Here is a 25,568-nt window from a genome sequence, read left to right as displayed (position 1 = left end):
AGAACTGGGTTATGATTATAGCAAAGTGCAGGGAGTGTCAAAAAGTGGAAATATGTCACTTACTGTATTCTCGTCTCAAAACCTTATGGCTTACCACCCTGAAAGGAGGCGAGGGAGCTGGCAGCAAACAAAATCTTCCATTGTGAAAGGACTGACAGGTCTAATCGTCATTTCTGCTTCAGAAATTTTTAAACTGCAGTATGTGAAAACATGCTGACCCTTGGGAAATAAGTGGGGCTGTTAAAAATAAATAGGTTCCAGCTTTTCAGGAAGAGCAGATTCACTACAGTGACGTAAAAACACCCAGCAGCTTGTCCCAGCCATTTCCCATGAGACGCTGCTGATTTAGGAAGAAAGAGCAGCTCACACAGCTGCCTGGAAATTTAAATGCCAGGATGTTACTTCTCGAATCTCTTATTTTTTCCACAGCTCACCTTTGACACAGTGACAGTACTTGCACAATCCCTCCATACCCTCAGAAATACCCTTTGAAGACTTTTAAAAAAAAAAAATAATTAACCTTCACAGAACATCCCAGTATGTCTTGAAATATATTACAGGAATTTCCTCTTATTGTTGGGCAAAGTTTTATTTTAGAAATAAAATATTGCATATTGTTCATTTTAAGGTTTTTAATCTTCTGTTGACAGGGATAATGCATCCCAAGTACATTTTGGGTGTTGTGTCCATGTACTTGCCAGAAAAGGACGAGTGTTGTGGTATGACACCTACAGAGGCGCAGCGTGTGGTCAGCCTGAGCCAAGGCACAGACAGGTGAAAAAGCAAGTGCTGAAACAGAAGTCTCCCTCTGAATGGAATTACTGCTTTACAGCCACTTCTGCCAGTAACAGCAGACTATTTCTGTGACGCTATAGCTGCAGGCTTGGTGGTGACAAATAAAATTTCTTCATTTCAAAGCATACATGTGCATCTTTAATTCAAAATGGTTTGTTTCAGGCCCATGTGGAGACTGCCAGGGTGAAGTATTAAGTCATTTTAGTCAGGAAGATAGTTCTTCCCGTAAACATTTCACGATCCATCTGTTTTCTCTCGTGTTAATTCATCAGGATCTATTCCTTTACTGTTTCCTTCTTCGATTTCCACTCAGTTTTTCCCCCAAAATCCTGTTAAATCCTAACCAATGCTTTCCATAAGACAGAACTCATGAATTAGTATTTGTTTATAAAAGGAGTGTAGGGATTACATGCTGGAACAGATTCTTTATACATAATCACTTCAACATGTGTCTTTCCACCCCACTTACAGTAAGACTGCAAGTCATGTAAACATCTCTACAACAAAAAGAAAATTGCTGGTTGATTTGTTGTACTTCTGCTCTGATAGAATGAAGGAAGAATGTATGTATTAAAAAAATGAAAGTTTATAGAAAATATAAATCCATACAAATATATGTCCAGAAACTGAAGGAAAACAGTATCATCTCAATAAGTTCTCCTTGATAGATAAGGAGTCAGATAAGTAACATCAGGCAAAATCCATCATCTTGTCACCTTGCCATTTGCCCTGAGTACTATACACCCATTGCCAGACCAGCAGTAGAAACCCATTTCACAGACCAGGGCCTTTCACAGAAAACAGTCTCTCTTCAGAGAATTTCTGGTGGCAACATCCAGTAGGAATAAGCTGCAATCAAAAAACTCAGAGACACTGAAGTTGCACACCTTTGAAGAAAAACCCTGTGGCCTATAGTTTTTATAGAAGTTACACACTCAAGCAAGTCATCATACATACAGGGAATAGGAGGGAACAACAACCAAACAAAATCCTGTGATTTCTACTCAAAAGAGCTTCCCTTGGCCAAGTCGTCATCACCTGAAACCTTCCCTTCTTAGACCCCTTCATCAGAAAAGGGACCCCCCCCTTAAACCCAAATCCAGTGATCCCTGTCACAGGAAGGTTGATATTATCTGCAATGATTTCAAAGGCTTGTGGTCCTAAAGGAATAAGCAAGAAGCCCTCAGGTGAAACCAAACACAATGAGAAGGCCATCAGAGTCTTGCTGTTGGTTTTGATATGGCCAGGACTTTTTTTGCTGTTATTTCAGAGCATAACAGCTATTTGAACAGCGAGATGAGTGCAGCTCTGCGCATGGCCAGAAGTGGCAAAGCAGGCACGGCAAATGACTGAGCAACTGAAGAAATCAGAGGAGCAACGCATCTCCATACCTAGTCTCGCTAAGAAGTTGTTCTGCAAGCAGCACAGCTAGGGAGCCTGGTTTCCTGCTGGCACGCTGCGAGCATTACTTCTCAACCACCTTTCCTGGCAACAGCCCGGGTTCCCCCAGCATCCACCCAGCACCTGGTAGGGCGAGAACCAGCCCATGCTGTGTCCAGCCACTTTCTAGGTGACCAGCAACTTGAACGGCCCACTGCCACACAGCGTCCTGGGCTGCCCCTGCTCTTCTTCCAGAGCGGTGGTAGCAGCAGCTCCTTCCTCAACTCAGTTCCTGGTGTCCCCCAAACCAGTGGGAGTTTAATGGTTGTTGAAACCTCCTTTCAAAGGTGGTGGAAATTGAGCAGTGGGGCTACAAGCTACGGGAGGGGAAGGAATGGGGATGGATAAACAGACAGTGAGCTCACATATGTCTTGTTTTCTTAGCAGTTCAGGCTAAAAAGAAACATTTTATATATACATATATAAAGGGTGGGTAACTGGCAAGATTCTCCGCATCAAAAGAAGCTTGGCCCTGTCTCAAGAAACCAACAGCCTATTTGAAGTGAGCTGGTGTGTTTTTTCTCTGGTAATGACTTTAACAGTGTTCTTACTTTTACTAGCCACACTGGGCACTAGTCCATCTTACAGACTGAAGCTCTCAGTTCTCCAAGTAATTCTGCAAACCCAATAAGATTACCCACTGAATTCAACCAGAGATGTTGCATTCCTTCCTGACATGATCCTGTTGCTGGCGGGGGCAAGGGGGAGACTAATCTGAATCAGAACAATCTTCTCAGCAAAGACAGAAAATTGCTCACAATTTGAAAGTGTCCCTTGTTTCGCCCTGCTTCAGGTGGATGCAGTCCAAATCCACTGGGATGGCCATTAATTGCAGCAATTCTACTGCAAGGGGCTTTGCTGGTGCTAGATGCCAAAGAAAAAACGTTTTCCAGGCCTTCAACACAGCTAGAGCATTGAGCTTTGAGAAGTCTGGCTTTGATTCACGACAGGGTGTAAATGTCACAACGTTCACTACTAGGGCCCCTAGCCTTTTTGATAAATTGCTGGCTCATCAAATCTCTAAGTTAGAGGTAGGGGGCAAATAAGTGGGTCTGGGATTTATCGCTAAATTGGAATTTAAAAAAATTAGTTTGAGGATGAATGCATCATTTCTTTTCTTAGTTTTGAGAAGTTTACTTTTCCTGATTGCTTTAAATTAAATATATTCCTGAAAACAAAACAAAAATCCCAAACCTAAAATAGAAAATTCAGTCATTTCCAGAATTATTTATCACTTTTTTTTGAGAAAATAGAAGGTATTCATCATATTCAACATGACTTCATGGCTAATTCTGATTGACCCAATCTGCTAGAGCATGAAAAATTCCTTCTGCCATAACAAAAAGACGTGAGTGGGGCCACATCTCCTAAATGAATGAGTACTTGCTCATCCCCAATAGTTACTTCTTTTGAAGTTATCGGTCTTAGGAATAACTGGATGCCAAATCTTATACAGGTTATACTATACGTTTGTCATCCACTTTATCACATAGGCAAGAAATCAGAGTTCACCACCTGTTACAACAATTTAGCCTCCCCACACCCCAAATTAAATGAAGGTTCAGAGTTGTAACTGTCAAATTTTCCTGCTTTGGTCCAGAAATTGTGATGCAAGTTGCACTCCTTGCTCCGTCACTGATGGCACATGTGATCTTCATTTAACTTTCATGTCCAGCTTCCATGTTTGTAAAAGTTGGTGCCGCTCATTTTTATAAAGCACCTTGCTCAACAACGATCAGAACAGTGCTGGATAAAAGACTATCAAAATTATTCTTCTATCCTTAGCGTATCATCCAGCTTTAACCTTACCACTAAGTGTAAAATAGCCCTCTGAAGTTTGTCATTTTCTGTTTATGTTTCATAGATGATACGCTGAACCATTTACTTTAACAAAACAAATTTTAAGAGTCCTCATTAACGAAATTGTGTGCGCAGTGGTTACATAAAGCATAATAGTTTCATTTTAGCTTCCCCATCTCTGGGTGAACTTGAAACTTCCAAGTTGCCTGCGATATTTTACATAAAGGGCACTCAGGAAGTGCAGGCTCTGCTCTATTGTGTTCCAATTGCAGTGTTATCCAGCTCAGTTTTCATTCGGAATTATATTGTCAATGAATCTGCCTCAGGAAGAAAGCACCTGCTGTTTCTGCACTAAATTTTAGTATTTGCAAACAAGGACTGAAGCCAAGCTCTGATGCTCAAGTCCTTATAAGCACTCAGGCACCAGGGTGAAAAGCAATGTCGGAATTTGAAGTATTAAATCTGGAGGAGCTTTTATGCTTGTGCAAGGAAAAAAAATCTCAAGCAAACAAAATATTATATTAGAATATTCTTGATGTGAAGCCCCATTTTTCTTTGACACCTCTAGAAGAAGAAAATGAAATCTGACTGCTTTCTCTTCAGAATAGGCATTGCACAGTCAGCGGTGTCCATTCGGAATGTAAAATGAAGAGAGTTACATTTACAATTAAAGAACTTAAATACACAAGAATTGCTCCCCTACATCAGACCCGTCAGCTTCTGAAGGGAAGTAAGAAAAACTTTAATAATCAGTTATGAAGTAACTTCTTAACTGGATTATTTCTTTTTGACACCAGTTAGCATTTAGCTCATGTCCGATCCAAATCACTCTTGCAGCTTTCAAATACTCAGCTTTGTAAAACCCTATAGAAGAAAGAAAAACCTATATTTTAAGTTTCTGTTAAAGTCAAGTTAGGAATGAAAAATTAGCCTATGGCACAGGAAGCAAGCCTGTTAAATCTTACTTCAAGATGCAAAAATTAATGTATTTAGCTTTGTGGTTCTGTTATTCAGTCCTCGTGGGTAACAGAGATGATGGTCATCAGGTGAACAGACATGGTAAAGTCAATTCCACCAGGATATCACAAAGCAATTGACCTAATTTTACAGTCAATGCAAGCCAGCATTGACTGTAAAAAAAAAAAAAAAATGAAGAGCAACCATGCAGGAAAATAGTCCACAGTCCAAACTGTACTGTGTTTTTATAAGCTATATTCTCACATAAGTAAGCACACAGCTCTTCTGATATTAGTCAATGACCCACAGATCTGACTTTGTACCTCTTACAAGGCAGGTTTGGTTTTATGCCATTTCACACAGTTGTCTTTTACAGTTACAGTCTCCTTTTAAATCGCTGGCACATTTTTTGTCTTCAAAGAGATAGCTGCCCTCGTTCTCCTACCTAAAATCCCAGCCAGATCTGATATCTAGATACACACATTGCTACAGTACTGAACTTACAAGTCAGCCTTGAAATGCAACAAGGGTGGGTATTACAGACCACCTTGAACTAGACAGTTTTCATAGACGTAAATGGAGGAACCTTAAGCTATGCCTAGACATAACTTTATCAATCTTCCTTCAAGAATGTCAGCAGTTACAAAAGCATCTAAGAACGTTTCTTGGGTATTTGTTTTATTTGCAGTCAAAAAGAGACATGAGGTACAGAAATACTGAATTCAGCCTACCTACCTGCTGAAGGGATTATCATTGTACTGTCATTAACTGATTTATCATTAATCACTGCACTATGAGAAAGCAGTGAAGAATAAACCCCTCCTACATCACCCAGTATGATCAAATTCTGCCTGAAAACAGAACTGCTGACCTGATTGCAATCCTACCTGGAAACCTCACTCCTGGATCAGGCACCCATCAGCTAGGTATCCTTCAAACACAGTGCAGAAGGCTGAGAACAGTTTACTGAGGAAATTTAATCCACAAAATCTATACTCTGATATTAATAATCTACACAAAGAACATACAGCTCCTATTGCTATGACAGATAACCCACCAAAAACCAACTGAAAGTCAATGACAGGCCAAAATTGCAGCCAACCAGCTCAGACTGCAGAATAGTTTAGTATAGCAAGACCTGCTTCCTAATGCTTTAACGCAGCTATGGGGTTGCTGGTCATTGCTATTACGACACAGTCTTAATTATTTCATCGTGCACAGCAGAAACATCAGGCTGAAGTGCCCGTTTGTTTTAATCGAGTGATCAACAGATGAATGCCATGACAAGATGGCTTGCAACCATGACTGCCGGAATAGCAAGTGGAAATGGCAAAGCTTGATGCTTACGTGGGTTGCATTTGCCCCCAGCCAAGAGAGTGAAAGGGAAAGAGGAGCTTTTCTGTCACTGCTGTGAAAAGCTTCAGCTGCCTCGAGTTACCAAAACCACAGCCTATGATTTCCTAGCCAAAACCTGAAAAACTCTCTGACTGTTATCAAAACCCAAAACACTTTCCGACTGTTATCAAAACCTGTACAGTCTTTCCAGTGTACCTCAGTGGCACAAAAACCCTGCATATAACCCATTGAAATCAGAGTGCTAGAGAGTTATGTGGCTTGTTTGAATACAATCACAGAAGGCAACACCTCTTGCACAGATGAGGAAGGTGTTGTCTGATTGAGGTTATAGGCGTTTATAGAATGTAGGGTTTGCCTGTAAGGATTCATAGGGTAACAAAAATTTTTGGTCTCAGCTGTTGAGAGTGATACAGTTAAAACATCTCTGCAAACATTTAAATCCAATATCTCACTAGAGACAAGAGCACTCAAGCACATCCAGGTATTGTTCTGTGAGGGTACTCTGAAGCAGTATCTCTATACCTTGCTCCTCTCCTTATTTCCTAGGCATCAGCTATTGGTTACAGTTAGAAACACAATAGATCTAGGTCTGACTCAGTGTGTCTTTCTAGTACACCCCTAAAAGTTGTGTGTCTACTCATAGCTGGGTAATTTAATTCAGGGAGTCAACAGACTAGCTAGTCTCTGAAGAATGACCCGGAAAGTGCATGTGCAGAGTAGTGAGTTACTGGACCTCCCCATAGTGAATGCCATGGTAGATACCTAGATTCCTTCTGGACCCAACAACTGTATTTGACCCACAGTGTAGGCACTTCCAAATGTCTGACATCCAAAGCAGCAAGCACTCTTCTGAGATTCTGCATTCATCTCAGCTAGTCTTGTTGAAACAAGAGCAGTTGAACCTGACTTTAGCACAACCACCTCACAGTTAAAGCATTTGACTGGGTGTTTCCAGGGCTGAATACACATTTTAAGCTGCAGAAATAACCCTGGAAATTACACTGACACAGAGTCATGTTGCTTTTGCTTGGCCATCATTTGATCTCATTACTTTCTTGCAACAAAACTAGTCCAGAGTCCAGGTCCAGCCTGGACAGTTTCCCAGTTTGTGAATTAGGGATATTGCTGGAAAGTGGGAGACTGCAGAAACAGCTGAACGCAGAGCTATCACTTCCTAGGGAGGAGTTGCAAGTAGCTGCCAAGCCACTACGCAAGAGGTGAACATCGCTTCCTTCTCTGCCTTTTTGAATGAGAGTGGCATGGGCACCTGGGTTTTTTGTGCTCAGGTGTGCTCTGAGCATACGGAGGGGAGCCAAACCCTCAGGAGCTTTCAGTCACAACTGTGGGTCATAAAGGCATCCAGGTTGTCACAAGGGACTCAGTTCCCTATGCTTGGCTACTTGAGTGTGTGTTTGCACATCCAACTTTATGTGTGCAACTTTTGGGCCAAACAGGGAGGAACTTCATTAGTTTTACACATCTCTAGATAGGCAGCCATTGAGTGTCGACTGTCTAGCTTGCTGTGTTTGATCTAGGCAACTAAATGGCATCAGAATCCTGCTTTTGGTGTCAAAACAAGCATTCAGGATCTCACTCCAAGAATCTTGAATTAATGAGGCTTTTCCATTTCCTGTAAACTCACTTTGCAGAATTATCACTGGAGAGGGAGACTTTAAGGCAAGGATATGTTTCTGTTAACCTCAAAATACAGTCACTTGGAAATTGGCCAGTAGCTATTCTTATTTATTTCCACTTACTGACATGTTGAAATATCACCAGACTGGTTATTCAGTAGATTAAGATGCTAAGTGCTTAGGCCTTTTCCTACTTCACGAAAATCACAGAATTGTCGAGTTGGGAAGTAACTTCTGGAGATCATCTGGTCCACCCCCTCTGCTCAAAGCAGGGTCAGCTACAGCAGATTGCTCAGGACTGGTTTTGAATATTTCTAAAGATGGAGACTGTACAACCTCTCTGGGCAACCTGTTCCACTGCTTGACCACCCTCACCATAAAAAAAAAAAATTAATTTTGATTATGTTTAAATGGAATACTTGATGTTTCAGTTTGTGCCCACTGCCTCCTGACTTCTGGATTTTCTTTCAGATAAGTACATTCAACAAGTCAAAGCTTGCATCTAAAAAAAAAAATCCTGCCTATTCCTCCTGTGGGCCTCAGCACTGGAGAGGCGAGCATCAGGAAGGCATTGGAAGCTAAGCACAACAACGCTGCAGAAAACACATTATCCCTTGAGAAACGTGCAACTTCCCTCCCAGGGCACTGCTGCAGAACTGTCACGACCTGCACACAACAGCTAACTCCAGCCCCGCCTCTGAGTGAGGGTTCTCCATGTGTCAACAGATAAGCCACGCTTTCCACAGCCTGCCCTTAGCTTAGTGCCTCCTTCTGAACAGCACAAAGCCCTTTACTCCATAACAGTATGGCAGGGCTTGAATTTCCCAGATTCTCAGGATCTGGAGATTCCACACATAAGTGGGTACCAATATTGTAAGCCAGAATATGCAAAACATTAGTGTTACTTTCAGTTTTCTTTAATGCTGGAGACTCTTCTAAGTTACAGTAAGAACTTACTTAGGTGAGGATCCAGCAGCAGGGAAAGTTTGAACATCATTTTATGACTAAAGTACATCAGCAGAACAGTTTTTCATCAACAAAAACTCCTCCTTAGTTATGGAACTTCTACCAGATTTCCTTTGGCAATGCAGTTATAGTCCCTGAAGCATATTCCAACATTTTTGTCATCTGATCAGCCCTGCATAATTTACTTGATAGCAGCTGTGTGCACTTTCTTCATACTTTTCCCCCCTAGTGCATTAGTACTTTCTTTTTTTGAAAGCTTTCCAGGGCTTGTGAAAAATGCCTTTTGTTTCTTCCTTTTCTTACACTCCTCCCACACTGTAACGCCAGTTTATGCTTTTGCCTAATGGAGACCATCCAAGATGCACCTCTAAAAGACAAGAAGCAATTCTGCAACTTTGTTAAAAATCTAGAAAAAAAAAGAAGGATACTTGCTTCTGCTATGAGAGACCTGAGCTTAGTTTATGCTCTGCCACAAGCCTCCAGTTTAACCTCAGCTGGACTCTCCTAGCCTGTTCTTATCCAATTTTTCTGGAGAGGTATTGGGAGAATAAGATACTTGAAAAAGATACCTTGGGTGAAGCCATGTCATATCACAAGCATTTTCCTACTATAACTTAGCACATTTTTGAGACTCAATTTCCAAGCTTTTTACAAAAAGATACTAGAAGATGGCAATAAAATAGACTTCTCTCAACAAAGCAGATTCAGACTTAAAATGGCAGCTGATGTTATGTAGAAATCGGTATTTTAGTGATGCTCATACTGGGAAAAATCAGGGAAGAACAGCAATGGAAATGAGCACATCACCTGTAGAGTTATGTTCTTTAAGAGTCTCTTTCTCATAGAGGTTACACAGCTGTTGACTGAGATAAAGCAGGAAGAATATCACAAACAGGGTGCATCTTGCATGAAGGAGTCACCAGATTGTAATATGGGCTATTCCTGCAATTGTTGAACATGATGAGTTCTCCAAATCGTGCTACAGTTATTAACCAGAGAGGAAGGAGAACAATGGAAAAATTGTTAATTTGTGACCCAAATTCCTTACACTTTTTAAACCACTTTCCCCTTGAACAGAGTATCTGAAAGCAATATCCTGGCATGAGTTTAATCAAATTTAAAGTAACACAGGCTAATCTTCTGAGGCCTGTTATGTCTGTGAAAAGTTATTTCTTTCCTTAAGCCCTGCTTCCCTTCTGGAAGTCTGTTAGTCATGAAATAAGCAAGCAGCAGTGTCTGAGGCAGTAAATACAGCAGTCACCCCCCCATCCCACCTCCCCCCCGCCTAACCTCTGCTTGCTGCTTCCCCAAAGAATACATCAAATGCCACTAATGAAACAGCTCTTTTTTTCTGAGATAAATGGTAATGAACAAGAGGATGGTTAATAGCATTGGTAACCATCATAACGGGCAGGCATTACAAGGTTTTGGCAGTCATTTTCAAATGCTGGAACAAGAAGTTGAGCATTTAATATGATATGAGGAGTCCAATTTGAAGCACCATTCTCCCTCTTGTGTTTTAAGAAACATTTTCCTTAGCACATGGATCCAGTGCTGATACGCATCTGGATTTCTGGTTGTTAACTGAAATTTCTGGAAAGTCCCCAAAAATCCTCTTGTGCTTCCTTTTTTTTTTTTTTTTTAAAAAGTCTCCTTACCCACAGAGCAGGATCTGGTTTCTTTCTTTATGCTCTTTTCTGTCTTAAAAGAGTCAATATCACCAGCAGAACTTGTCTTTAGTTTCTTTGCTTTTCCTTCCAGGAAGGAAGACTGGGTCCCATTAAGCCTCTCCAGTGCTGGAGCAACCGGGTATCCCATTGGACACTCACAGCATTCACATTAAATCACTGCATGCTCCAAGGCTCAGTAAGGCACAGTAGCCAACTGCCAAATGCTGCTGGTTTTCAGTTTTCAAATTTAAGAAGCAATTTGTATCCTAGGTCTAAGACTGCATCCCAGTACTATCAAATTCTCCCCTTAGATTTTAATGTGATTACTGAAGAATGTACCTCAAAACTCAAAAGCAGCTTAATTAAGAGGCATGGAGATGTATTGTGCTTGTTTTGGCTGGGGTAGAGTCAATTTTCTTCATAGTAGCTGGTATGGGGCTATGTTTTGCATTTGTGCTGGAAACAGTGTGGATAACACAGGGATGTTGTCATTACTGCTGAGCAGGGCTTACACAGAGTCAAGGTCTTTTCTGCCTCTCACACCACCCCACCAGCGAGCAGGCTGGGGGTGCACAAGAAGTTGGGAGGGGAAACAGCTGGGACAGCTGACCCCAACTGACCAAAGGGATATTCCACACCATAGGACATCATGCTCAGCATAAAGCTGAAAGAAGGAGGAAGGAGGGGTGATGTTCGGAGTGATGGCATTTTTGTCTTCCCAAGTAACCGTGATGCATGATGGAGCCCTGCTTTCCTGGGGATGGCTGAACACCTGCCTGTCGATGGGAAGTAGGGAATGAATTCCTTGTTTTGCTTTGCTCGCAGGCACAGCTTTTGCTTTACCTATTAAACTGTCTTTATCTCAACCCACGAGTTTTCTCGTTTTTACTCTTCTGAATCTCTCCTCCATCCCACTGCAGGGGAGTGAGCAAGCAGCTGTGTGGTGCTGAGTTGCCGGCTGGGGTTAAACCATGACAAGTATCTATGCACATGAAAGAAGACATGACTTGTGTCTTGTACCATATGTTAGCTTATAGGACTCTTCATGCTTCACATTAATCCAAGTGTAAAAAAAAGTCAAGGCTCGCATGGGTCTACCCTGAGAACAATTTAAAACACAAAATCAAACAAGCCTTCTGCAACTTGGACCCATCATAGCTCCAAGCTCAGATCCATTTTTAGTGTAGAGAGCTCCTCACTGTTTTCCATGAGAGATCTCTGCACAGAAGAGATTACAAAAATCAGTCCCCTGGGGAAGAGGAAAGGTTGTTTCCAATTCCTTCTCTCAAGCTGCTATCAGTGCAATGGAACTTTCTGCACGCTTAAGTTTTCCCTCCCCTGAAGTTTCCTTTATTCTTTCAGCTCCAACTTCTGGAGTCTCTGTCCTGTTATTTTCCCCCTAGGCGTGATACTATTCAAACTTCCCCTTTCCTCTCCCATTCCCTTGCATCCTGCTGAGAACATCGCAGGAAGAATTATAGCCAATTCATTTGCCTGCCTGCCAATTAGACATATACTATGTCAGAGTCAAGTGAGTAAATACCAATAAACAATATGACAGCTATCCAGCCCATTTGACCCTCTGGCAGTTTTCAGTGCTTTCCACTTTATTAAAATGAGGTATTAATAGAACAGATATGTTTCACAAGACTCAGCACTGTAGTACTTTGAATCACAGAGCTGATTTTTATAGCCAGAAAAACAGATTCTTTAACATGCTTCTTTATACCAGACACTGTTAAATCACAAAGTTTTGAGGGCATTTATTCTAGTATTCCAGTAATAAAATAATCACACTGGTGAGCAGATAGCCTCCCAACTCACTCTATCTTTTTAATATTTTATTATGAATAGTTGGAACAGGAACCAGTTCATATTTTTTGCACATCACAAGGTCCCAGGTCTAGATTTGAGTAGCCAGGTCCTCTTGTAAAACACAGTGGTTTAGCAGACACTTTATGTCAACAGATGCCTTAGACATAAATAGAAGGAACAAGTCTCTCCTCCAAAGAGTTGGCAATCGAAGACCCCAACTCCATATTGTACATTGTGCCAGGGAAGTTTTGCTTGCCCAAAAACACTGTTATCTGAAGACTCAACATGGGCACAGAGGGCAACTGTGCACTTCTCAGTGAGGTACTGGAGCATAAACAGACTACAGCTTGGAAGAGGCAAGCAATCAGACATATGGTCTCATGAAAAGATATCTATCTCATGCCACGGATATTTTTAATACAAGGCAATTTGACATAATTCATACTCAAGCAAGTTAAAACTATTCAGCATGCTCATATTTAATATGTAATACAAGTTGGTAGTTTCCAACTGTCCACTTGAATGCTGCAATTTTCTTTTGCAGGCAAATAACCTTATGCTGCAGCCATTTCTTTTTCACTAAAAAAACCCCAAACATTTCAACAATTATTTCCACCTTGCATGCATTTGAATGTCCACCCTTAAAATATGGATAGCTGAATTCCTGGAGAAAGGCCAACCACCGCTCTAAGCTCTGCAACTGAGCAAGATAGCAGCAACCCCAAAGCACAAACACTCACACTCAAGCCAGGGCTGCGTAGCAGAAGAGTCTCTCTGCAGCAGTAACACCAGGTAAGTTTTAATGTGTGCTGGCATGAGTAAATAACAAGTGAAAGCCTAATATGAACAAGGCACAGTACTGAAGGATGCTTTGTGAGTTTGCACCAAATGACAGACCACTCATTTCTGCCAAAATTAAACTACAGCAAGTGACCAAGTCAGGGCACCTCGCTGCTCCTTGGCCATAGCTTTTAGATAAAAGTAAAGTTGCTCTTACCCCCATTCTTCTGGGAAGCACACGCAGCTTCTCTCATTAACATTTCTATTCAAGTAGGATGCTAATACTGACTTACTACCAAAAGATCAAAGTTTACCTACAGAAAACTTGTACCTGTCCTTCTAAGTCTCTCTTTTAAAGACTCTTGACTCTTTTTCCTAAAAACCTTGTCTTGTGCTGTGGGACACAGAAAACCACACAGTATTTCCATGCCAGCTATTCTTTAGCTATTGTGCCAAGAGCTTTTTCCCTTCCATACACATTGCTGGAGCCGTACCTTCAAACAGCTACTTCGAAGCAGCACGTCCTGTATCCCTACACCCCCAGAAAGCAGAGCTCATCATTGCCCAGCCGCCAAGTGAAGCATTGTTTTATGCCCCAGCTCAGCCATCCTTTCAAATTAAACCCTAGTGTAAGTAGTAATTCCCTAACAAGGCACACATAATCAATATTTCCCCACAATTAATAGAGGAAAAACATGTGGTAAGCAGACTTCCCTAATAAAATGGACAGAAAGCTATATTCAATACTACTAAATAGATTTAACTTACACTTGTAAAAAGAGTTTCAAACCACGATTCTCTTTGGAATAGTGATACATGTTACAAAACTTCCATTTCATCCCTGCGTACATGTTAAAGAGATTAAAACAAGATACACACTAGGTAAACCATGACTGCCTCACTGTGGATTAAAGCAACACTTGCTTCCAGTAGATTGCTGTTGCTACCCAAATATTAGCTTTTTCTTCATCCCTCAGAAAAAAAGTAATTGACATTTTGTTCAGGTGAACAATCCAAGGTATTTCTGAACATACTATCACAATATTTGTATTGGCTGACAAATAGCTTGCAATAGGCGAAGCTGAATAATCAGTTGATCTTGGCTGAAATCACAACCATGCATCTCAAGCATATCTTGAAGCTTGCATTTCTGCTACATGTGGATTTATCCTCAGATCTTTTTCAAAACTCTAAATAGCTTTGCAAAAAGCTCTGTTTTAACACTGATTGAATACAGGGCGTTACATATCCATTTACTTCCAGATATGTTTAAAACCTACCTAGCAATTTATTGCTATACCTGAGTTCACATTTCCTTCCTCTGGATTTTCTTATGAGCTTCTCTTCCTTGGATGCACAGGCTTGCTGAGCTCCAGCTTTGAACTTTCTGGAGGATTTGCTTAAACAAGGACTGATTTGCATCCGATCAGATGGACAGCAACAAACCAGATTTTATTTTCACAAGAGAATGACATTCTAGCTCTGAGAGCATGACCCTTGCACACCTTGGGACCCATTACTTACCACATGCAGGTCCTTTGAACCTGGTTCAATTAAAAAAAAAGTTAAATTGGATTTGCTGTTCCACAGACTCTTATTTCCAGATCTTTTACCACAGCCTCTGTAGCATCCCAGACTGCATACAGTAAAGTCGATGCTTCTGCAAAGCAAGGACATCATCTTATACAGAGGATATGGGTACCTCGTGACGCACTGAACACTTTGTATTTTATGTTGAACCTCAGCATTGTAGCTGGTTGTTGTTTAGTTACTTCAGTAACTTCATGCGTGATTCCAAAAGAATAATTTACAGAGTAATCTGAATTATGCAGGCTATGGTACCGTTAAACACATATCCTTGGCAATTCATGTGTATGGCTTCTGCATGGAGACATAATCTGGCTACTGGATGCAATATTTACGTGGCTAGATGAACAGTTAGAGCTACTGGCTGTCAGAGTAACATATCTGGTTACTGATAGATTACCTCTGCTGCTATACAGGCCATGTTGCTCAATCAAAAAAGCTATTTCATCAACTTTTATATGATATCTGTATCAATAAAACTGAGATGTCTTATTTCTTCTGCTATTATCACGTATTATTTTCTAGCACTTCCTTCAGACACAGGCCCCACTGCATTAAACAGTCAGGATTTGTGCTCTTTCGTTTGAGGAACTGTGCTTGTGAACCTACATTTTTGTTCAGTTTTGGAACGTAGAAGTTCCCTATGGAAGGGAGAATCCCAGCCAAGCAAGACTGCTGCAGAAACTACCTGTGAAGTATTTTATTTTGAGCATTTCTGTTCGAAATTTAGCAGCTGTATCTAAACCAGGAGCCTTGGAACGGGGCTTGGCTGTGCTGCGGTCAGGAGCTGCGGCGCTCCCAGCACAGGAGCACCCTCCCAAGCAGTTATCCCCAGGGACACTCAGGCACAACCCCCCTCCCAGGGCATTACATGCCATTTTTCCACACACCTCCATTTCAACAAAACATCATTCCCCACACAAGCAAACAAAAGCTGCTTTATCAGTGAATTCCTGCCCAGCCTCGTTATTGACTCCAGTTTCCGTCCCCTCAGTCTGGCCCTCATGAACAACTATTTGGCTGGAGTTTACACACATCACTAACTTTGAAGTTCAATTGCCGTATAACTTCCAAATGCTCATTAAGAGGTTTTGTCTCACTGAGAAGAGAGTGGTATATAAACAATGAAAAAGCATTATACATCCATCCAAGGGCTTTTCAACCCCATAACAAGGCACTGAAGGACCTAGGAAAGGTCACAGGCAGAAGCTCCAGAATGACACAGAAGGCAGGGCAGAGCAGTGCTGGGAATATTCCACAAGTGTTTAAGACAAAGATACTGTCCAGAAGCAATCTCTCCCCCTCAGGCTCTTTCCCAGTCTCTGTTGATTATTATTAATGTTATGGAAAGCCTCAAAGAGTAGCTTGCATTGTCCTCATATGGGACAAGTCTGAATTTTAACGGTCCCAGCGAGAAGTGATGGGATAAATAATCTCAAAAGCTGCAGTAACCCCTGAAACTCATGGGCAAGCTGGTGATCAGCATTCTCCTCAAGCTGTATAAGACAATTATGGCTTTATTGTGAAAGATTGAGTATCAAGGTGAAATCTTTGCGGAGAAGAAAGGAGTAGGTAACCTTGCCTTAGTAACACTCATGCAAGAAAAAAATCAAATCTGAGTCTTAGCACTGTGACCTTTGATTTTCCTTCTCTTTACTTCAACTTCAGTGAAGTCTATACCCTTTTGCCAACAGGTAGAAGCACACATTCTCTCTACTTATAATCTTCTGGAGCTCAGGAGTATGCATGTAGGGGTAGAAAGAGACATTTCACACAGCACAGGTAGCTTGTTCCCAGCACAACAGAACTAAAATTGCCCAGTTTCAGACAGATGTCCAAGCCCATGCACCTACACCCTCCCATCACACCAGATGCTCCTGCTTACTTGCTCCAGCACACCCTAAGGCGCCTGGTCAGCACACACAGGGTCAAACAGAGGGGTGACTGTTGCAGGTGTGCAGCAGCCACTTGGCGAGGAGACCTACTCCAGGTCTTCTCCCCAGTGAGAACGTTCCTCAAGTCTCAGTTGCTTCCTCACCTTCGGGACATCTCTGTCTTCCTACTCACGTACAACAAACTGTGCAATAGGTTCAAAAGCTTTTAGGATAATACTGATCAACAGATTGACAGGCAGCCAGTAAAGCCCCACCAGTGCTGTTTCCTTAGCAAACCAGAATGAACATTTGGGAAAGGTTGCACTGGATGGCTGGAACCTCAAAGCTTGATGGGGAAGAGAAGGAGGGAGGAATGTGCTTGAGAGCCGTTTTTTGTTCTTTGATCTTGCTGCTAAATGTACATATTTCTTGCGGTAATCATTTTTCTCATTTTGAAAGTTCACCTTTTTTCTAAGTTTTATACCCTCTCTGTCATAGGAAGAACAATAAATTCATAAGCAGTACTGCCAATAGAAAGCCAATTAAAGTTTTTGAAGGCCAAGGCACTCCATTCCTGAACAAACGCACGCTTTTACAGCATATGCAAAGCATCTGTGGTTGAAACAGCTCCTGGAGGAAGCTCAGGGGAAGAAACTCAACCATTGTGAGTCAAAGCTGCAGAAGGAGAGGCTATTCTTCAGAGAAGGTTACAAAATCTTTTCCTGCCCTTAAAAAAAAGAAAACACACAGGACAAGAACAATACATGCTCCCTCACTACGAATGTAAGTAAATCTCTCTCCAGAGGCATTTTGCCCTGACATGTGCCTTGCTCTTCCCCCAGCCCTGAAGCCAAAGTCTGCCCCAGAAATTATGACAAAAAGATTGCCAAATAAGTTGGGTTTGTTTCAAAATCCTAGCCTGGTTTTCCAGGGAAAAGGGGCTTATTTGTCCATTTCTGTGGACAACTCGCCTCCCTGGAATATAGGCTAAGGGCTCCCTGTCCAGGGAGCAGCACATGGAGCCTGTACAGAGGGGAAGTGTTGAGGGGGCAAAGCAGGGATGAGAAAAAGCCATACTAGCCATTACACATAGAAGACAGGTCTTTTTGTGAATTAAATAAAACAAACACATGTCTTTAACAGCTTGTGAAGTGGAGCAAGAACAACACACAAAGTCACCTACAATAGACTTGATTTTGCTTTTCTCCCTGCAGAGGCTGGAAGCAGCAGTTCCTTGGGCAGGCTGCCACTGACAGCCTATTCGACTTAAGATCAGCCAACCTGACCAGGTTGCATCAGAATGAAGCAGTACCTCCACCATGTGCCACAGGCACGCTGAAGGAGCATTACATATTCACTCTGGCAAGGAGGTTATGCTAAACTTCAGGCTGTTCCACCTGAGGAGGGAAGAGACTTCACACAGCCCAGCCCAGGGGCACTGTGGGCTGGGTGTGAGGCTGGGCCAGTGTCACAGCACTACGGACCATCCACCCAGCCCAGAGGAGCACTGAGTACCCCCCTAAGCAGGCGGGTGCCAGCGTGACCTGCTGCTGGCATCCATCTGACTGCCTAGACAGATGTCAGCGGTTTATCCCCCAATGACCTTCTGGTAGGAGAAAAGGGCAACGTGCTGTTAAGAACTTGGTCCTAAGCACGAGCCCATGGTAGGTCTCACAGCACCAGTCCACCTTCCAACTACTTCCCATGTAAAACACAGCACTAAGGGTTGAGGATTTGTCCCCAAGAAGCTTTGAGAGCTGACAACAGCCTAATGCCCAGAAAGCTGGAGAAGTGCCATGAGCATGACAGCAGGAGAACAAACTGCAGTGAAAGCATGAACTAGAAAGCTATGTTGGGTATGACAGTCATCTGCTTTAGTTTTAAAGGAAATTTCTCAAAAGGAAGGAACAATATTGATACAGATTTTGTGTGTGCATTCATTACCTGACCACTAAATGCTGCTAGGACCATTTAATTAATACAATCTCTTCTCTATCCTAAGTCACAAAATTATACTCAGGGCAGTTTCTTCAGCAAAATCAGCTTTCTCTTCTCTAAAGAGTAAATAAAAGCAACTACAAAGTTAATATTAGGTTACATAATCAGAGTCCAGACTTCCCAGAGGATTTGCCCCTTTGCCAAAATGTTCCTTTGGAAAACCCAAGCAGCTTTTAAACTAACCACGTACTTATCCAAAACAAAGCTACATAAGTTATTAGACAAGTATTTTAACTGCTGTGTCTCATCTTACTTAATTGATTAGCTATCCATACTTTTTTTAAGAAGTACTTAGCCTCAGAATATATTTTTACACAGCTTTTGCACTGAGGAAATTATTTGTTTCCTGGTGTATTTCCCCCTACCAAAATAGAGATAAAACTGCCTAAGTGTGCAGTGAGTAATGAACACATTCATAAGTGACTTTAATGGTCAAGCCCCGTACGAAGAGAGTATCTGCTGGCAGCAAACATCAGTTCCCCTGCTCCTGAATCTCTCACAAACATTGCCAGGGCTAGCAGGAAGCCTCATGTGCCCTCAGAGACAGGTAACGAGTTAGAAAACTTCACTCTAACATGGAAATTGTAGTTGCAACGACTCATCTTTGCCCCCTAGCTTCATGTCTCGGTGTAACATCGTTTGGTGAGAGAGTGCATTTGCCTTTTGCAAGAGAAGGATTCCTAGCTCCTGTAAGGCACCAAGAACCAGCCAGAGCAATGCGGAGAGCTGAGCTGGCTGAGGACAACTCCCTTTTCATCCATCACACTGCCCTCCCCATGCCTACAGGCTTTTTTATTATTTTTAATCATGATTATTCATTTTTTTAATTTCTAAGACGCTTCTTTCCAAGCTAGAAAAGCCTCTTGCATAGCCCCGAGGAGCCCCAGAGGGAAACCCCTTGCCACTGTCAATACCAGAGGAGAGTCCCAGCCCAAAGGAGTGCTTCATGGTCTCCTCCCATGGCTTTTTGCCATCCAGGCAGGCCAAGAGATACAAAAAAGAGATATGTTAAGTGCACTTGACTTAAAATAAATAACCTAAAGCAGGAAAGTTCATGTTTATTAACAGACTTTAAGATCCAGAAAGATGAGACCAAATCTTGACACTTAACCAGTGCAAGTGTTGCCATGCTTTGCTGTGTTTATGAAATCCTACCCAGCAAAATGCTATCATCTGTCCTTGGCTCAGCTCCTCTCTTCAAAACTCCAATCAAAAGAGATTTAAATGGTGAAGAAAAACAAACATAGATGCCATTAAAGCAAAGTTAGAAAGGAGAAGACTTTCAGCGAGGCAATCCTGGAAGTGCTGCCTCAGAAGCAGAGCAACTGTACAACGAGTAACTAAGGGACGGATTTGTTGCAGTTTAGCATGTGTAAGGCAGCAAAGGCAGAAAACAGAGTGACCACAACGCAGGCAAATCTGAAGCTACTGCTCTTGCAGCTTTCGTATATGCACTTTTAAACTAAGTTTAGTTTTGTTTTCCTCCTTGTTAAAATACCTGAACACTTACACAGCACTATAAGAACCAATAGTATTTCAGTTGCTAAATGTGACATATCGGCAACAGAAAAAGGTAGCAAGTGACAGCCAAAACATGAAAGGCAGCTTTTAAAAATTTTAGTTCTGCTTTGCCAAATGCAAATGTAATGATTGGTTTCTTCTGCCACAGCATTTATTCACGGGGCCAATTTGAGGTTGGTTCGCACGATGGAGTTACACCCCAGAGAAGGCAAATCCAGAGTGATTTAATAATTAGTACACATAACATGCTTGCCTAGCGATTAATTTACATCAGTTGCGAGCTGTGCCAAGCCACACAATACCACTGCACCCTTACATGCTCATAGGAAGGAAAGAGAACTCTGTCCACAAGAGGGAGATAGGAGACCAGCAATAGTCAAGTCCTTTGCTCTGTTGCAGGTGTCCACTGCCAGGCTGGTACAGCCCCAGGCTCAGAGAAGTGTTCCTCCTTCCCCGACACTGCAACCTAGAAGGGATCCTATGGCGGGTGGAAAGGGAAGAGCAGAAGAGGGCTAAGGGGGCAAAGCAGCACTTTAGAGACTAAAGAAGTACCCCATGGACTTGCTTGCTTCAAACTTCTGAAACTGGGCAAAAACTGAGCAGGCAGATACAAAATCAGCTCAAAACTTTTGGTTATTTATTAGATGCTTTTTTGAGTACTTGGTCTAGCAAAAGCAATTTTGATTATGTTGAAGGAAGGCAAAAAGGAGGTGTTTCCTTAAAAAATAATTAAAAAATTAAAAAATAAAAAAATAACCAGCTATGGCTGGTGAAATTCTTCTGTAGCAGTAGCCCCAAGAGGAGACCAGGCAGCAGGCCTGTTTATCAGTCAAGAGTGTTTGATATTAAGTGAAAGATACTAAAGAATAAGCATTTATTTTTGAGCATTTCCTTATTGGGGTGGCCCCGATGCTCTGTAGGAGAGGTCTGAGCATAGAAACTGACTGTGCTCCATCAGCAAGACCAGGAATGCTTTTATTAGCATTGCTTGCTGTCCAACGGGAGGTACTTTGTCACAAGCAACCTGCTTGATCTTGTTCTAGAAATAATGGTGACATTTTGGTGGTCACTTGAGGACTTTGACACACCCAGGCAGACAGCAAAACTCAGGCTCCCATGCCTCAGGGAACACCTGAGCCAGTGCCAGAGGTTGCATCCTGACCCCCCACTCAGGTACGACAGCCCAAGGAGGGGTTCAGCTGTGGGCCTAGTCATACAAATGAGCAGAAACGCTACCACAGCCTCCCCACAGGCTGGCAGGCCCATTAGCAAATGCTGGTTTGAGTTTTCCCACACCAGCACAGAATTCCCCAGCAGCAGGAGCGAGCTGGCTGCTCCTGCCCAGCTCTGCCATTGCACCCACAGTTGTGTGTACGACAAGTCAGAGATTTGCCCCCAGCAGTACCTGTGGACCTGTTGGCACATCCCACACAAGATTTGCTCCCCAGCCCTGGACACAGCCAGGACCTTCTCCTCCTCCTGGGCCAGTGGCAGGCTGTGCTCCCCAAAGCAGGAGCCTTCAGCTGAGCCTCAGCTCAGCTCCTCACGCATGCTAGCACATGCATGGAGACCCTGCCACAGCAGGATGAGCACACACTGCACCAGGAGAAAGGAAAAAAAAGATATTTAAGGCTCAGCCATGTGACTTTTCACTTGGAAAACATTTCTTGAGGTCCACATAGTGCCAGTACATGGAATATGTCATGCTCACCTCCAAAATGGAGAGAGATAGGGCTAGACACAGCACAGACAGCAGCACAGGCTACACGCATCAGGAAGGGCTCCATCCCTCACAAAGGTATTCTGCAGCTGCCTGAGGCCCAACTGCAGAGTCACACATGGACATGGATATAATTGATGCTCCCAGGCAGGAAGACAGGATTTCAGGCTGGGGAATCCTCATTTAGGGCTAGCTAACCTCCAGCTTTGTTATCTCAGGATCAGCTTTTCAGCTGACGGTACCATTTCTGCAATAACTGCCTTAATTTTTTTCCAACTCTAAATGCTTGCTAAGTGCCAGCAGTGGCACCCCGAACCCTACAGAAATTCACCGCAAGTACAAAAAGAACAAATGTTTCCACAAATATTTCAGGGTGATGCAGTCTGCAGAAGGAGGCCCCTGCACGAGGTCTGTTTTCCAAATCCCAATTTCGGCCCAGATCACTTCCCTGTAGCAATGCACCAGACAGCAGCAGGGATGCTGTTGCAGGCAGAGAGAATGGGGTGAGCCTGGCAGCACACACCTGTATGCTTAGGGGGACCATCTCAGCAGCACATCATAACCCATCCCAGAGGGAGAGAGCAAAAGCTAAAGCAGAGAAGAAAGTGTCTGTCAGAGTCTTTTAATTTCTCTTCAAAAAGATAGCTGCGTGCACCTGTTTTCTGCACTAATTTGTGAAATTCAAGGTTCAGGGGGAGAACACACATTTCAGTGATGAATTTCAATCCTTATGTTAACTGGGACCATCACAACCACATGAATCAGAGCTGAAATAAAACTGGGGAGGATTAACAACCATTTGATACCAAGTCTGTCAAAGCAAATTAGACTGTACTTGCAGCCTTTCTGAGCATGGACTTTGTGCATGTCATCAGCCAAGCCTCACTAGTGCAAATTCATACAAGGAATAAGAGAAAGGTGCACCCCACAACTTGGCTATCTGCTGAAACCAACTTCTGAAGCTCTCAAGGAACTGCAGATGAAGTTTGCCTTATTTAATTACCTAACAGCAGAAATTCAACAAAAAAGAAAGGCATTCCTTAAACTGACAAATTAGCAGGTTGAGGGAATGCTGTCATCTATTCACTAGAAAAAAAAAAAGTAAGGAAGTCAAGATTAAAAGTTAGTTTTGTTTGCTGTCACCAGTCAGTTTAAAAACATAAATTTAGTCTTCTGACAGGCAATTTTTCAAGAGCTGTTTAATTGCTACCATTTTTTGGCAGTGTATTTGCAGAATTCCCTGGCATTCCCCAACAACGGCTCTGCAGTTTTCAGAAGCAAGTGCTTTCAAGATGAGCACCATTCCTCACCTACATAGAAAAATGTGCTTGTAAGAAAAAAAAAAAAAAGCAAACATGTAGAGGAGAGACTGCTGCATGCCCAGCTGCCAAAGTTCATATCTTTTTATTCATCCTAGAATGAAAGGTGTCACTAGCCTTATACTCAAGTTAGTGTCCAGTTGCTGGATATTTTTAGTGCGCTAAAAAATAACCCTAGCTTAGGGTAGTCACACTTACTCTTATTAATTTTATGTTAACGTCTGCACCATAAAAACCCTGGTGACACTGTGTCAATGCTCTTCATGCACGGCAGAGGAGATCGCTACACTCACTACAAATAATCCACTCGAAAATATAAGAAAAATTTTGTAAATAAAAGATGTCAAAAAGTTATAGGACTCATTTTCTGAAGTTTCCTGACTGAGTGCTCCCATTCCACCTACGAGTCTCACCCTGAGCCCGGATTTCCCCCTTCCTCTGCACAGATCCCCAAGCTCCAGCCCTGCAAGCATCCTGGCAGCAGCTGCAGCACCGCCAAAAGGTGACAGATTCTCTGGCTGCCAAGGGCATAAGAAAAGTGTGCATCCAGCCCATGACTATTTTGTGGGTTTTTTTGGTTGGGTTTTTTTGAGAGTTTGCATGTGTCCAAACCAAAGAAACAGGAAGAAGCCAGAAGTTTCCACTTACCCCGATAGTAAGGCTGCATTTCATTTTGTAGAGACCCAAAGTAACTACAGGAAATGCAAAATCCTACTGCTGGGGCGAGTGGAAATTTCTGCCTTTTCCCTCCCACCCACTATAGTCAACGTATATCTGGGCAAAGATGTGGCTGATGATGGAAACTCATATGAACCATCCATATATTAGTAAGAGAGGGGCAATCAGAACACATAGCTATCCCGGGTTACAAGTATTACAATTGCATCTCACACAGACCGTACACCTTTGGGCATAAATTCAGGCAGACAACACAGCAGGGGACACCGCTTCTAGCGTATTGAAACGGAAGTTTTCATGTGGGAAGTTCTCAGAATGATTAAAGTTTCACAATTACTATTACTAATGTTGCGTTAAGGTGAAGGCTGACAACGTGCATCAAGAATTAGGTTGCGCACATTCAGTACAGTGCCCAAAACCCAACTCAACAAGCCAAAACCTTTTGCAAAACAGTGCCAATGATTGTGCAGGGTAACTAGTGGCAGCCACCTTGAATCTAAAATAATATGAAATTCATTAAGTTAAGCTGAAACTAAGACAAGCTACCAGCCAATTTCAGCTTCTCTTAGAGAAACCTCCTCTTCTGGGAGGGATCAGAGTTTCTGATACTGAGACAAGTTCACCTTTTTGAAGGTGGGCAGAGCCTCCAGATGCCAATTACCAGCCAGTTCCCCTTCACTGGAGATGCTCCTTCCTCCCCAGCACTAGCAGGTCAAGCAGCAGCCAGCCTCACTGCTGCCTCTCTGTTACCAGGAACGGCAGAAGAATAAGCATTTTCTCCACCCCAGAGGCAAGAGATGCCTTCAGCAAGGCTTATGAAGGCTTTACCTTTCCAGACCATAAGCTTCTTGGCAGAAACAATCACTTATTAAGTACATTAGCGAGCACCAAGTCTGCACTGCAGCAAGCTGCCCCTCTGGAGGCTGAGCCATGGGGCAGCCCCCCAGGACCAAGCTGCAGGCTCTCCTGGCGACCCCATCGCAGGAGTATAGCCAAGCAGCAGCTCTGCCCCAGCAGGACATAGTGAAAAAGACCTCACCAGCCCACAGCAGCTCATTCCTCCCAGCACCAGCAGCCCCACAGCATAACCCCAACACAAGAGCTCCTCCACACCTACCTGCAAGCTCCAGGCTGACTGCTCCTAAAATAAAGGGCAAACTCACAATTACCCTGCACATCCCAAGTATATCTGCAGTTCCCTCTCTTCCCCACTAGTGAATCAGCCTCCCATGCCATCAGCTGGCTCTGCCTGCTCCAAAAGCCCCACCTGTGCCCACCCAAACCAGCTTCACCTGCCTGCTCTCCCCCCTCCCACAGGGCCAGGCCAGCCATGAGGTGGGTCAGTGCCGCTTGTGTGCCAGCTCTGTGGCCCTAATGCAGCCCAGTTTCTGCAGGCCCATAATGGATCATGAGTTGTCCAGCTTGCACACCAGTCCCTCCATAAATAGTAAGGGATCCTAGATCACAAATATGAACAAACGGGCAGGTCTTGTTCATCAGCTGCTGAATGTTCTGGTTTCCTTTCCAAGTGTCCTGTTAGGCTTCTCCAGGCTTTTCCCCGTTCAGCGAGTGGGTTTTTCCAGGTTGCCTGTGTAAACGACATAACTCTCCCCATACTGACCTACATATCTTGGACCTTGAATGACACTCCAAGGAGA

This window comes from Platalea leucorodia, assembly GCF_965183815.1.
Source record: "Platalea leucorodia genome assembly, chromosome: 3".
Classification (NCBI taxonomy): Eukaryota; Metazoa; Chordata; class Aves; order Pelecaniformes; family Threskiornithidae; genus Platalea; species Platalea leucorodia.
Note: the sequence above shows the minus strand (reverse complement) of the source record.